The sequence below is a fragment of the Podarcis cretensis genome (genome assembly GCF_951804945.1).
Source record: "Podarcis cretensis genome assembly, chromosome: 12".
In the NCBI taxonomy this organism is placed as follows: domain Eukaryota; kingdom Metazoa; phylum Chordata; class Lepidosauria; order Squamata; family Lacertidae; genus Podarcis; species Podarcis cretensis.
Window position 1 is genome coordinate 47,989,445 of NC_137181.1, and position 12,577 is coordinate 48,002,021.

The 12,577-nt window shown below is 44.0% G+C and overlaps 1 protein-coding gene across 2 annotated transcripts in view; it reads right to left on the reverse strand.

Moving 5' to 3' along the window:
* The window catches only part of NPHP3 (nephrocystin 3), a 224,095-nt gene extending 223,251 nt beyond the window's left edge, over positions 1–844 (reverse strand). Inside the window, exon 1 of one of the 2 annotated variants that reach the window (XM_079947171.1) lies at positions 138–844. The gene's annotated coding sequence lies outside the window, so the exon portion shown is untranslated. Of the gene's footprint in view, positions 1–32 lie in introns of both variants that reach the window. The other variant, XM_079947170.1, reaches the window with a different exon arrangement.
* Between the last annotated feature and the right edge of the window lie 11,733 nt (positions 845–12,577).

A 12,577-nucleotide genomic window follows, 5' to 3' on the forward strand; every position in this document is an offset into this window, starting at 1 on the left:
TTTACCCAGCCAGCTGACCATCCCTGACTCACCCATAAATGTCTCCTGAAACAAGTCTGGGTGAGTCTTCCTCTCGGTCCACTTTCATCCCCGGCACCGGCTGACAGAACAGCAGTGCAGCCCTTAGACACACTTACCTGAGGGCAAGTTCGTGTGAACTCAATGGGGCTCCCTGCTGAACAGACACGCGTATAGAATTTGCAGCGCAAACCCCGTCCTGTCCCGCTCTCCTCCTAATAATGCACGCTTACTAGGGGGGCGAGTCCCGCCGACTCGCGAGTAAACACGCGCGCAGGGCCGGGCTGCATTCTGACGTGACTTTCCTAAAAGGCTGAAACCCCCCCTACCGTCCCAGGGATGACCCAAGACTGCCCAGTCCGGCCAATATCTCCACCCCTCTTGCTAGAAAGGCAGAAGTCGCCCAAAGTTTCCCAGAGCGCCCGACGCAGAAGGCAGGAGGGGCCAAGCGCTTGACCGCCTTCCTCTGTCTGACTGACTTTTTGCAGCTCCCTCGCAGCAACGGAGGGGGAGAAAGGAAGGAGGGAAGGGGAAAGAGGGAGGAGGAGGAGGAGGAGGCGGTGACGTGGCTGCTTCTCCCTCTCTCCCTCCCTCCTGCCTCGGGCAGCGGACGGAGGCGCCGTCGAGGGAGGAAGGCGCAGCGCCGGTGTCTGCGCTCGCCCTTTCCACCGCGCGGCTGCTTCTCTTTCTCCCCACTTTCGCAGCTCAGCCCCATCCGGAGGGTTTGCAGCTGGTCAACGGCCTCAGGGTGCTTGAGCCGCAGAGTTGGAAGGGAACCCCAAGGGTCATCTAGTCCAACCCCGTATCCCTCTCCCATGCAGGAATCTCAGCTAAAGCGCTGCTTAAGAAAAACCTCCAAGGAAGGAGAGTTCACAACCTCCCGAGGGAGACGAGGTGTCTGTGACAAAAAAAATAAATGTCTCTCGCTCAATGTAAACAAACTGTGAAAAAAGACTCTTAGACGTACCTTTTATCTGTTTTGTAACACAGAAAACCCTTAACGAAAACTAATTTTTAAAAAAGTTCTGCCAGAGGTTTAGTCCAATCAAGTCATTGATGGATTTACGTATAAGCTAAACAAGCTATAGCTTAGGGCCTCAATCTCTTGAGCACCCCCCAAAAAAAAATAAAAAAAAAAAATAAGGGGGAAAAACTGGATGTATGTTTCCAAAATATAAGATTAAAAAAAACCACTACATACAGCAACAGTGTTTTGTGTTATGTAGGCTCCTATGATATAAGTAATGGGCCCTGCCTGCTAGCCTGGTCCCTAAAATATCCCTGGTTTGCTCATTTCTGTATATAGGGTGCCTACATTCTGCATGTGCAAATGGCTTTAGATACCTATTAGGTCCACAAATTACCATATAGCATATATTCCACACAAAAAACAGCGACAATTTGTTGTTGACAAAGGACAGCTGGACATATAAGGGGCCCCATTACCTTCAGTAGCTTAGGGCCTCATCAAACCTAAATCCGGCCCTGTGAATCAAGTCCTACCCTCTAAAGCCATGTGGCAAAGCACATTAATCCCCAACACCACCCAAGATCCTGGGAACTGTAGGTTAAAGGTGCTGGGAATTGTAGCTTGGTAAAGGGTAAACTGTGGTGCACATGATGGTTTGGGGGAAGTCATGTATTTTAAATGAATGGTGTGGGTGTGACCGTTGCCTCAGATTTTAGTGGAAGAACAAAGCGCATTTTTTTTCACCTCTCACTGAAACCAGTGGGTTTTTTCCAGAACAACTGAAGGAGGTAGCCCATTAATTACAGATTATGTACTTTAAAAGGCTTCATTGAGGACAATTGTAAACTGTGGCGCTGTGGGTAAAACCTCAGCGCCTAGGACTTGCCGATCGCATGGTCGGCGGTTCGAATCCCCGCGGCGGGGTGAGCTCCCGTTGTTCGGTCCCAGCTCCTGCCCACCTAGCAGTTCGAAAGCACCCTTAAGTGCAAGTAGATAAATAGGTACCGCTTTATAGCGGGAAGGAAAACAGCGTTTCCGTGTGCTGTGTTGGTGCAGGCTCGCCAGAGCAGCTTCGGCACGCTGGCCACATGACCCGGAAGTGTCTGCAGACAGCGCTGGCTCCCGGCCTTTGGAGTGAGATGAGCGCACAACCCTAGAGTCTGTCCAGACTGGCCCGTATGGTCAGGGGTTCCTTTACCTTTTTAAGAAAATGGCTGCTTCTTAAACATAACATAGCAGATGATTATGCTGTGCAAATAGGGCTCCACATGCTGTTCTCTGAAGTGCAATGCAACCTCCTCCAGAGAAACATGCCACATGTATTATTCATCCATGCAAAATGAAGGTAGATTTAGAGCTTTGATTGTGAAAATAAAATTGTTGCGATCATTCACACATATCCCGATGCTGCTTGTTGGTAGGAAATTACCCAGAGCCCAGAATTAAGCAGATGTTCGGTTTGCAAAGCGTACCAACCCAGCAGCTGGCCGCATTAGTATTTCAGAAGAATTTCTTACAAAGAGGTATGGAAATTAACAAAGAAATAATATGCATCTGAAAGTAGACTTTTAGAGAATGGGCTGCTGGGTTCCTAATTTCCATTATAGGGATTCATTTTACACCAAAGTGCTATCCTTTCACCATTTTATTTATGAATTTTTCCAGAAAATGGGGAACCCATTACAATGGTTTTATTAGCAACTGCTTTAGATAGGCAGTTCAGTACAGCCTTTTAAAAAGGCTGCATGCAATTGAATATGAATTCTGCATGCAACTGAATATGAATTCAAACTGGGACAAACCAAATTATGTGGGTGATGGTCAGCAGACCACTCATACTTGGCCCTGGCATTCTTGGCATCTGTCCTGACAGGAGTGACTTTGCTGCCTCAGGCTTTTTTAATAAGTAGCTCTGGCCAACAACACTCCAAACAGTACTGGTTGGTTGGTTTCCAGCCACCATTTCATTTCCCACAATTCCCCAAACAATTGGGGGGAGGTATCGGTTCGAATCCCCGCAACGGGGTGAGCTTCCGTTGCTCGGTCCCTGCTCCTGCCAACCTAGCACTTTGAAAGCACGTCAAAGTGCAAGTAGATCAATAGGTACCACTCCGGCGGGAAGGTAAACGGCGTTTCCGTGCGCTGCTCTGGTTCGCCAGAAGCGGCTTAGTCATGCTGGCTACATGACCCGGAAGCTGTACGCCGGCTCCTTTGGCCAATAAAGCGAGATGAGCACCGCAACCCCAGAGTCGGCCACAACTGGACCTAATGGTCAGAGGTCCCTTTACCTTTTATAGGAAATTAAAATGGTGGCTTGCAGGAAAGCAAGGGTATTTTGGGAAATGATACATGATTAGATTTTTTAAAAAGATGTTTAAAATGAGTATATCAAAAAAGCATGAAGCATTTCTGTTAGGGATTATAGGGGCAGAAAAAATGTTAAAGATTTTTTTATTTATATAGCAACAGCAGCTAGGATTCTTTATGCACAGAAATGGAAGAAAGAAGTTCGTACCAAAGAAGAAGGGATAAGTAAGATAATCGACTATGCAGAACTGGCAAAATTAACATCAAAATTAAGAGAATCTAATGATGAGTGTTTTATGGAAGAACGGATGCCTTTTTCGGACTACTGAAAGAAATATAGTATGATGAACTCGTGAGCAGGATTTGAGCTATGAGCAACTGAAGTAAAATTGAAGTAATATTGTAGTTTTGATTTGATAGATAGAAAGTAGGGTGCAGCTGAAGGGGAAAAACCAACTCCATGGAAAACGGGGTGAGAAGTCGACAAAAAGAAAAGATGAAATTATGTTTTGAATGTTGAAACTTAATAAAAAAATTGTTTTGGGAGAAATGGAAATTAAAATGGTAGCTAGACTTACCCACCCAATTCTGTTTGGTGCACAGTTCTTGCCACCACTGCCAACTAAATCCACTAATTGATGGACCCCTATCCAGACACTCCTTAACCTGGAACCAGATCTAGTGGTAGTGAGGAATATATAGCTGAGCATTTTTTTTTCTTCCAAACTCAGTCACGATAATGGATGGCTTTTCCACTACAGGGGGGAAAAAAGCTTCCTTATTTGCTATGTTCATTTGCCAATAGTTTGACTATTGCTTTTTGCAGTCTTTGGGCTCCACTGTTTGCTGGTTTCCCCTTCTTTTTGTGCCTTAGGATACCCTCCCCCCATTCATTCATTCATTTATTTGCATAACTGATAGCAAAGCAGTTCACACAACTGACAATAATAAAATCACACACACCCAAAAAGCGAACACAAAATAAAATCCAATGAAATATGAAGCAGAACTTCAAAATAGAAATACTAAGCAGTGTGATCAGAAAATTAAGAGCCAGGGGAAACCTGATGAAACAAGTTCTTTTCTTTATGCTTTTTACTTATATCTGCTCCATCTGTCTCTTGTCTACCAAAGCTTATGCTGTAATAAGCGTATTAGTTTTTTTAAGTGCCACGGGACTGCCTACCTGCTGTTTTTACTAAAACAGATTTGGTTTTCCATCTAGAATATGCCAGTTTTTGGAACTCAAAGAATCTAGTGGTGATTTGAGCATTTGGACATGTTCTGTGTAAAGGATGCATGAGGTTTATCAAACCACCTGCTGTAGAACCTATTAGGAATCAGAGGAGCTGCTCCAAACACTCAGGAAGTTGAACATCTAACCCAGGAGAGATTTCCCTTTTCATCTAATGAAACTAGCTCTTTGCTAGATGCTCCCACTGCCATCTGGGTTCTGGCAGTAGGCCAGAATTGGCCCTCCCTATGATGCTGAACTCCGCAATGCCTATCATCCCCAGCAGGAGGTGATGGAAATTGAGAGTCTAATGTCTGGAGGTTCCCCACTCCTGCTGGAGGTCAAGACTGGCTAAGTCAGTCAGCAAAAGCCCAATGGCCAACCTTCTTGCACCCAAAGGTTTCCTATTTCCCCACTATCTCCACAGTCATGTAGCTCCTTCCAGCCAATGAGACTGAGGAAGCACAGGATCTGAGTGACATTTTTGATGCTGGTTTTCCTTAAGGGCTTCTGGAGCAGCCTGTTTACAGCAGTCCAGGGAGAGGTTCGCTGATGGGATTCTATGTTTGCTCTGATTCCATTTATACTCTTTCCAGCTGCCAAGCATCCATGTCTTATTATACACAGGACAGTCCTCTATTTGAAGGTCTCTCTGTTCCAGATCAGATTAAATATCAAAAACCCTAAAAAGGAAGAGCAGGAGTCTTGAAATTGCCCATCAACACTTAGCACTTAGAGGAAGCACACGCATCAATCATCCAATCATAGTCTTGCTCACTATTGTGAAATATATTGTATGTCTATTTAGAATATAGTAGTTATGTCTAAACATATAGTCAGTGCTTTTTTCTGGGGGTACGCATACCCCTAAACATTTTGTGAATCTTTGTACTTTTGTCCATTTACTGTATTTATTTTTCCTGATTTGAACTATAAAATGGTGATTTTCTTGAGTCAAAATGAGAGTATCCCTAAACATTTTTTTTAAAGAAAAAAGCACTGCATACAGTTATAGATGCAAATTAGCATGCGGGAATTTCATGCAAAGTTGTGCCCTTTTTTTGTCCTCTGTTTTGATGATGCATTCCCGCTTCTTTGTGGATGTGTTAGGGGCCACAGGAAGATGAAACTGAGTCACCTGTTAATCCATTTTCTCTCGTAGGGATCTGGGCAAATGTTGCCCAGTATTTGTCCAGTAAAGGTAAAGGGACCCCTGACCATTAGGTCCAGTCATGGATGACTCTGGGGTTGCGGTGCTCATCTCGCTTTCTTGGCCGAGGGAGCCAGCATACAGCTTCCGGGTCATGTGGCCAGCATGACTAAGCTGCTTCTGGCGAACCAGAGCAGCGCACGGAAACGTCGTTTACCTTCCCACCGGAGCGGTACCTATTTATCTACTTGCACTTTGACGTGCTTTCGAACTGCTAGGTTGGCAGGAGCAGGGACCCAGCAACGGGAGCTCACCCCGTTGCAGGGATTCGAACCGCCGACCTTCTGATCGGCAAGTCCTAGGCTCCGTGGTTTAACCCACAGCGCCACCCACGTCCCCTACTCCTGGTCTATAAGGATAACCAATTTTTAAAAATGGATGGAAACAATATGCACATCTGATCAGTTTCAAAATTTAGAACTCATAATTTATCCAATATAAGAGTTTGTTTCTACCCTACAGCTGCACTAATAAAAATACAAAGGACAGCCCGGTGAGCTACCTACAAAGGTGTTCCATGTTATTTCTTTTAAACAGATAAATTGTGAATTCAAAGAGTAGTTCTTCAGGCAATGATATCAACACAATTTAAGGAGCAGATGCAGCCTTAGACTGCAAACTTAGGCACACTGGTATGAATTTAGTCCACTGAATTCAGAACAAACGTCTGGGTAATGAGTAATCTCATTCCACAAGAACAAGATCAACAGTGCTGTGACACTGTGCTCTTGAAATTCAACAGCATCTATCACTAGAGGGCAGCAAGATTTAGGGAATAAATGGGGAGTGGCTGTGTGTGTAGAAGGGCAGGTTTTCCAAAGAGATTTTGGATATTTTGCAAACACGCTCAAATTATGGCACAAAAGCAGCAGCCAGAGAGTGCCATTCCTTCTCACTGTCTGGCTTGGGCTAAGGACAGAAGGGAGAGAAGATCATCTCTTGAACCCTGTGGAAGATGAACAAGGACTGACCAAGTGACCTCTACTATCCTAGCATCTGCAGACAGCCCACCTCATAGAATCATAGAGTTGGAAGAGACCACAAGGGCCATCGAGTCCAACCCACCTAGCGCACTACGAATTCACCTGGCGGCCCTTTGTCAGGTGGGGCACCTAGAAAAAGGAGGCGGATCCCCAAACACACTGTCCTTCCTTTGCAATCTGAGGGCCATGTTCCCTCCTAAGCAACTTTCCAGGGGCCACGTGCCTGTGCTGGGTGGGGCCCGAGGCAAAATGCAGGTGCAGCAAAACGACGTGAATCTTTGTGCAATAGGTGACGTTCCAGCCAGGCACACATAACTCTCAAACTGGACAAAAGAGAGGCATTGTCACAGTTCAAAAACACATCCCAGCCAGTCAACAGCACACGAAGGAGGAGTGGAGCAGGGGCACTGACGTATCAGAATCTCCGCTCGACCGAGGTGATAAAGCTCATCCTCCTCCAGCCGAGTCCTCCAGAATCGCCTCCGACGATAATTAACAACCTGAGCCTCTGGCTCCAGGCACATCCCATTCAGCAGAGAATCAAAGCAGCACGCGGAAGTGATGAGATTTATGGCTACATGGCTATGCTTTATTTTCTAAGCTACGCAGACAGAAAAACATACATCGTCTCTCTGTGAGAGCAGAGTGCAACCGAAAACAAACAAAGGAACAGGAAACCAGCAACGTCTCATCCGTCTCCCGTGAGACTTCCAACAGTATGGAATCCCAGGAATGTAAACAGAGTCCTGTGACTCCAAGCACTGCACAGTGGCAACACACAGAAACCAACATCACATGTGTGACCTGGGAAGAGAGAGTGTGACCCAGGAAGAGCCCCAAAGCTGGATAGAAATGTCGGAGGCTCCCAGGTCTAAGGTTGCCTGACCCTGTGCTGCACTCAGAGATGGCAACTTTCAAAGCCCTATGTGGAGAGGCTCGGGATTGAACCTTGGACCTTTTGGGTGCAAAGCAGATTCTCTTACCGCTGAGCTAAAGCCCTTCCAATCACTCTTAAGGAGCAGAGTTCAAGGTCTAGTGTCTGATTCAAACAGGAACTCTGTCCACCTGTCAAGATTCGTGAGATTCCACTTATTTACCTTAATTGTAACTGATGTCAAGTGCAGAAACAGGTTTGGTTTTAAGGGCTTCTGTTCGTTCTAGACAGATAGCGTGAAGCAAGCCTATCATTTTGACAGCTGCCAAATGCCAAGCAAGAATTTGAGTCTTCACGCTGTATCCTGTGACTCAGCAATCACACTTGGTTTCGGTCTTGGATGCAGCTCACTGATAAGTCTTGCCCCACCCCCCTCTGTTTCATGAACACTGGGCCTTCTGTCCAAAAGTGTGTCAGAATCGCAGCAAGAGAAAACATCTCTTTCAACGTCCCTGTATGCATAACGAGCTGGAAAATATGCAACCGTTTCATCCCGCGTTTGTGCCAGCTTTTCGTAAAAATGATACATTTGGTGTTTGCCCTTATGCAAAGCAAATCAGGGTTTAGGAATCAGCAGGACATCCCTGGTGCCGTTGAAATGTCATGACCCGCTGATTTGCACTGATAAATTAAGCTATAAATCCCCTGGTTGGCCTTAGGCAAGAGGCTGTATCTCAGCTGCAGCCCCCCACTGAAGGAACAGAGGGCTACAAAATGCTTTTGTCAGACAAAATGCTGGTCCATTTAATTCAGTATTCTTTTTCTTGCAGTGGCACAGAAGGGCCATAGGAATATTGTTCTATATATGATCCCAAAAACTCTTTGAGGCATTTTCTCCTCTCTCATATGTTATCCCAAAACCCCCTTCCTTTAAGGACTGGAGGTTTTACACCAGCCAGAAGAGCAAGGCTTTTTCTCCTCTCTTAGATGTTACAGAGAAGGTGGAGAATGTGTTGCTTAAGCAAATGAAGATAAGAACAAGGCTGGCAGGGCCTCTCAAAATTTTGCTCAAGGTTGTAAAGAGATAAGGAGGACTCAGGAATGCCCGTTGCTAATATGCCCATGTAAGGAAATAGAAACTTAATATACATAGCTGTCAACTTACAGATTTGAAAACAAGGGACCGGCAGCCTTGAAAATAAGGGACCAGCAGCCAAAATAAGGGACCTGCAGCCCCACCTGTTCCAGGCACTCCAGCCTTCCTGTCCTCCTGCAGTCTGGTCAAACTCATGCTGGTAGCTCCGAGAACACTGTTTAACCAACTTTGTAACCAGAGGTTCAACTGAATAGAATCTGAATCACATGCACCACAAGGCCTATGCAGCCTCAACTTAAGATGGCTCCCAAGCCTGGCTTTGCACTGCAAAGTTTGCAGCAGCACGTGCAACAAAATGGCATCCAGCATTCAAAAACTCCCTCAGCTTGCATTAACTAGCCACACACAAGGCATGCAAGCTCCACCCCCCAGTCATTCTTAGACTTCTTATTTGGTGAGCAACACAACCAAGCAACACAGTTGGAGCCTCCCTCCTCCCTGGCTGGCAGGGAGGGAGGAAGAGGAGCTGCTTCCTTTGAAATTTAAGGGACATCATTTAAGGGACATTTAAGGGACATCCATCAATAAGAGACAGCAGCAGGACATGGCGCTGGAATAAGGGACTGTCCCTTCAAATAAGGGACACTTGACAGCTATGTTAATATAACTTTCAATTTCCCAGAAATCAGGTGGTTTACGAGAAATCAGGTGGTATTGTATTCTGCAAATGTATAAAAAGCTGGCTTGCTCAGAATTGAGTGTGCAGACTGCGAGCTTATTGCGCATCACCTTTGCTATGCATATGCATTTCAAATAAACCCTGTGGTACCCTGCAAGGTCGTTTTGCCACTTTGTGTGACTCTGTGCTCTGGGGACCCAATAGCAGACAAGGAAAAGGTCCTACAGCACAAGAGAGATTCTGTTTTAAGTATCATGGCCAATAGCCATTGATCCACCATGCTTTCATTCTCCTTATCCCTTCCAAACCCCTCTAGTCATTGCATCCTGGATTCCATAAACAAATTACTTATGGTGTGATTTCACAGACCCCTTGGCATGTGCCAGAACATGTAGAAGGTTCAGAGTGTGAATGGTGGCAGGCAGTGATGCTCGTGCAGGCATTGGAGGAGAGGTGGGAGCTTGAAGACATGGATGTCTTCACATGTTCCTGAACTGAACGGTAGCTTTTCAGCTTGAGATAAGGGCCCTTGCTATGCCCCTGTGTTTTCTTCTCCCCACCGCCACACACAACACATAAGTGTCATATAAAAACAGTGTGCCTTTCCCCCCTTCAGTAATATTGTTTTATCTATGTGTGAATATATGCAAATTCATTCAGTTGATTAACTGAGTTAAACTTATATGATTTAGCACAGGGGTGAGCAAACTTTTTCAGCAGGGGGCCGGCCCACTGTCCCTCAGATCTTGAGTGGGGCCGGACTATATTTTGGAAAGAAAAAAAATGAACGAATTTCTATGCCCCACAAATAACCCAGAGATGCATTTTAAATAAAAGCACACATTGTTCTCATGTAAAACTTCAGGCAGGCCCCACAAATAACCCAGAGGTGCATTTTAAATAAAAGGACACATTCTACTCATGTAAAAACACGTTGATTCCTGGACCATCCAAGGGGCCAGATTTAGAAGGCAATTGGGCCAGATCCAGCCCCCGGCCCTTAGTTTGCCTACCCATGATTTAGCCCATAACCTATCCTACCTTGGCTTTAAGATCCATCAATGAGGCTCATCTCGTTCTTCCGCCTCCAGATGAAGTATGCAGTTCAGTAATCTGAAACAGGGCCTTCTCAGTGGTAGCTGCCCTGGTTGTGAGATGCCATCCCCCTTGAAGTTTAATTGGTGCTTACATTGCTTGATTTTCTGTGCCACCTAAAGACTTAGGTACCTCTTTGTCCAGGTTTCTTTTGGTGGGGAGAGGGGCTGCTATAGGGAGGCCTGGTGTGTTTATATTAAAAGGAGACTGTGTAAGCCTATGGTAAGATTTCTGTGTTGTTTTAATGTAACTGTGCATATATATAATTGTTTGGCATTTAAGGGCAGGATGGAAATGTTTGATACTAACCCCAAAATGAAAAACGATTGAGGTCCCAACTAAAGAATGGCAACGTAAGCTGATGGAATATGCACAGCTTGCGGACTTAACAATATAGAATAAGAGAACAAGAAGAACACACATTTAGAGAAGATTGGACAAAGTTTATTGAATATATGGGAAATAATTGTGTACAACTGAAAATGTTGACAGCATGCAACAGTGTAAATAAGTTTAACAGTGTAAATAAATTCAACAGTGTAAATAAATTTAACAGTGTAAATAAATTCAACAGTGTAAATAAGTTTTGATGGATGTTATAATGGAATACTGAATGGTTTAGTTTATGTAAAATAAGCAGGGATTTATGGTATGCAAAATGAACCATGGAAAGAGAAGAAGGGAGGTCACTGACATTTTAAGGATGTTTAAATGAGTATTCAAAACTGTAAAACAGAAAATTTAATTAGAATTATAGATAGATAGATAGATAGATAGATAGATAGATAGATAGATGATAGATTAGATAGATGATAGATAGATAGATAGATAGATAGATAGATAGATAGATAGATAGATAGATACAGTAGATAGATAGATAGATAGATAGATAGATAGATAGATAGATAGATAGATAGATAGATAGATATAGATAGATAGATAGATGATAGATAGATAGATAGATAGATAGATAGATAGATAGATAGATAGATAGATAGATAATAGATAGATATGAAATGTTTGCTACTACTATTCATGCTAATAATATGATTGATTGATTGATTGATTGATTAACTAAATTGCAGCCTTTTTTAAAAAAAAAGAGTCTAAAAGTGGTTAAAGAAATGGAATTTAATGTCCTCTTTTAGAACAAGCAGTTCCCAAAAATCCTCTTGTGAATGTTCTTGTAATAGGTTATCCATGTCAGACCTACATCTGCCAAGTTAACACAGTAAAATGTGGTTTGTGTCAAGCCTTGGTCACTGCGGGATGTACTTTACGAGTCACCTAACTTAGCTTTGTGACAAAACGCTTGAACATGTTTTTCTCCCCCAATATGCCATCTGTAGCATTTTAATTTGATATGGAGCTTATGCCGTGAAATGTGTACAAAATTTGAATGATGTGTCTCTGTAACAACTAAAATATTGTCTCAGTCCGTCCCCGTCCCCCGTCCCCCCCCCCCCCGGTATAACTGGTTAATAACCAGGGCTTTTTTCCCCAGCTGAGAGGAGCCAGAACTGAGTTGCCATTCTAAGAAAACAAGGGAGTTCATGGTGAGTTCTGGCATCTCTTTTTGTAGAAAAATAGCACTTGTCTAATTCAGATGCTTGAATCCCCTGGATGTTAAAAATGAAACAATTCTGAACACCTCAATTACTTGTAAAGCCTAAATGTGATTAGTCAAAAGATCATGGTTAAATACTTCTGCATGAAACCTAGTTAATGGAAGCTAGTGTACACTGAGCAGTTTTAAACCATCACACAATTTTTAGACATCACAGTGGGCAGTCAGGAGGGTAAGAACAGCAAAAGGGCCACCTGACTTTTCTCTGAAACATTTGAAGCGGGCTTTTGCATTAACTCTGTAGGGAGAACTTTAGATTGAAAGTGGAAAGGTCTGTGATTACATTCCAGACTCGTGCCACAAGGCATTTTACTTTAGGAGTGCTGTAGCAATGAACTGTGACCAGAGGAAATTGGGAAGTTGGGGTGAAGGAAGAAGGATTGAGGGCTGAGATTTCAGCTAAACGCACAAGTAAAGAAGACTCTTTCCCCTCCTCCATTGAAGGGGGCTATGAAACCCCAAATGCCAATGAATTCACAAGCTA